The following is a 2,959-nucleotide window of genomic DNA, read 5'->3' as shown; positions in this document are numbered from 1 at the left end:
AAGGTGCAATTGGACCTACCACTATGTGTTTATCTGGGACAGATATTTCTCGGCTGTTCATTATTTACACAAACACAGGTGATGTCTAGTATGATCGAAAATGACAGCTTATGCTTATCCACCACCACCAGAATGAAGTATTTGGCGACCACATTATATCAACAACTATTCAAGTACTCAGAATCTGTATTGCTGTGTTATCTATAATCGCCAACGAGGTAACAGAACAAAACAATGTGTGTGGGACATGTATATACAGACCCATCATATTCATATATGGGCCAATCAAACAGACCTTATACCTATAACTTATGACAATTGACTTAGAGAACATTCATATATAGAAACAAATAAGGTAAAGGTAATAATAATTATTCCAAATTAACTATTTATTGGTTAATATCAAGGTTGCGAGAACCGGACCGGTCATCAAACCGGTCAAGTAACTGGTTCAATGGTTCAATGGTTCAACCGTGGTTGAACCGTGGTTGAACCGGTTTAATATATAGAGTGAAATTATAAAAAATTGAATACATAATTTTAAAAAGTTAAATTCAATAATTTTGAAATTAATAAAATTCAAAATTTAACAATTTCACAAAATCTACAATACATAATTTATCATTAAAAGGTCATAAACAACTTCAAATGACAATATTCAAAACGCACATAAATGACAAGGTATGACAAGGTAATTGCAGTAAGGTAACCATTGCTACTTAAATCTCTCCTTTAATAAACAAAAACTTCCATAGAAAGTTATATCACTTACGACTTTTCATCCCCAAATTTCCACCATTCAGGCTCATACCATGCCTTGCCCCTGAAAAGCAACCAAAATGATGCTTATAAGCTTAATCCAAAACTGGCAAGATTCAACTTGTATTTGGTTACATATTTAACATTTGGTGAAGGAGAACCAACAACAAACAGAAGCATAACCATAGGCAGGCAAGGGGCACGGATAACTTATCATGAAATAAAATATATGAAATCATAATTCACAAAGTACTCTTCTGATATCACTTCTCCAGATTTCATGCATCCAATATATGCCCCATCCTGACCGCGGCGGCGGTTAAGAAGGTCAATTAATCCCTCTGTTAGGCCAGTCAACATATAAAAAAATGTGTCAATAATTTCATATTGGAAAAAAAACAGTTAACTGCTTATCAAAAAAAAAACACACACACACACACACTATATAAGGAGATCAAAATATAAACACTCTTTACCCAGATCAATGTCAATACTGTCATCAACTTTCACATAAAAGTCAGCATCCCAGTTCTGAACTGCAGTACTAAAGAAGATTTTTGCTTTCTTAGGCAACTCTTCTTGAGCTTCCTCATGACCTTCCTGATATAATGAAAACAAATTATCAATCTCTACATTTAGCTTGTTTAACAATATCCAAAGGCAAGTAAGCATGTCAAGATAAATCAATATCAACAATATCTTTCACATAAAATTGTGTCTATAAATAAATGTCCCTCAAGGGATTACCCATTGTGCATCTATACTAAGTCAAGTGCATATTATATAATTCATTTCTTCCTGTTTGATAAAACCACCCACCACAGTAAAAAATATCAAACTAATTTGAATTTTAGCAAATTGTAACCAGTTTTTGGTGCCTATTTGAAAAAATTTTCACTTACAAGAATCAAGAAATCCTTTGTATGCAGGCATGCAGCAGCTCCAGGGGAAGAGGAAGACGACGGACGCTCGAGGAAGAAACAGCGTGCCTGCGACTGGTGAGTCTGAGAGCGAACAGGGGTCGGTGCGACGAATGGCGCAGCGGCAATAGAGGCACAAGGCGGTGGTGGAGGCTAGGCTTGGGGGCAGGCTTCCCGGATTAGTAGATTAGGAGGAGGCGAGTAACGGCGAGGACGCGGTGTCGGCGACGACCAACGAGTAGGCGAGCTCGGCGACGACCAAGGAGGAGGCGAGCTCGGCAACGACGGTGGTGGTTGCGGTGGTCAACATCGTCGCTGCTGTGGCTGCTCGTTTGGTGGTGGTGGGCTGGTGGGTATGCGACTGCGAAGAGGCTGATGGCTGTGTGTGACTGGGTGGTGAACTGTGCTTGGGTGGTTTCTGCCTTCTGGAGCTTGGGGCCGTGGGTGATCTCTGGAAGGTGGAAACTGATTAGGGGATTTAGGGCTTCCTTTCGTTTAGGCGTTTTCTTTTTTTTTCTTTTTTTTTTAAAAAATTAAAAAAAGAGCCAAAACGATGCCGTTTAATCTTTTAACTTCCCTTCCAAAAACCGCAAAAAAACCGGACGGTTCTCCCGGTTCACCGGTTAACCGCCGGTTTGACCGGTTTTTCCCCCGGTTTTTTGCCAGACGATTTCTGGTCTTACTCGGACCGGCTAGGTGACCGGTTCCCGGTTTTTCCGGTTGAACCGGCCGGTCCGGTTCGGTTTTCAGAACCATGGTTAATATATTGAGCCCACAATCCCACATGTATGTTATGACTACATTTGCCAGGCTGCCACCCACTGGTTTTACCCCTATTGTCTGTCCAACTTGTACATATATATAATGTATTTTCCTCAACGGCACAATCATACAACGAAGATATATACTTTGATCCTCAAGACAAACTTTAAAAAAGTAGACCTGCATGTGTATGTACAAATATAAAGGAAAATTTTTTTTATGCAATATGCTACCCACTATACATATATATATAATGTATTTTCCTCAACTGCCTGGCTAATTGTTCATTGTGCAAAATCTTCAATATACAAAGACAGAATGACAATAAGAAAACTTTAGTTAATGTAAATTGTATAAGCCAAGAGGTTTGACTTCATCTCTCTTGACAATGTAAACTATAGAGGCTAATAAGGTAGTTTAATTTGAGTTCATCTATTGTAGAAGGGATAAGATAATCCAATCCGACTTTTCACTTATTCATGTTTTAATGTAAGGAAAAATTATATAAATAATTGATT

General features: G+C 38.5%; 1 long non-coding RNA gene across 1 annotated transcript; it reads right to left on the bottom strand.

Moving 5' to 3' along the window:
* LOC107610508 lies at positions 424-2,151 on the bottom strand. Its single transcript, XR_002351909.1, has 4 exons — positions 1,662-2,151; positions 1,236-1,359; positions 1,013-1,100; positions 424-823 (listed from the first exon to the last, which is right to left on the bottom strand). It is a non-coding gene; the product is annotated as an uncharacterized LOC107610508 (long non-coding RNA).

Source organism: Arachis ipaensis, chromosome B08 (genome assembly GCF_000816755.2).
Source record: "Arachis ipaensis cultivar K30076 chromosome B08, Araip1.1, whole genome shotgun sequence".
NCBI lineage: Eukaryota > Viridiplantae > Streptophyta > Magnoliopsida > Fabales > Fabaceae > Arachis > Arachis ipaensis.
The sequence above is the reverse complement of the archived record's forward strand: the minus strand, read 5'-3'. Positions and strand labels throughout refer to the sequence as shown.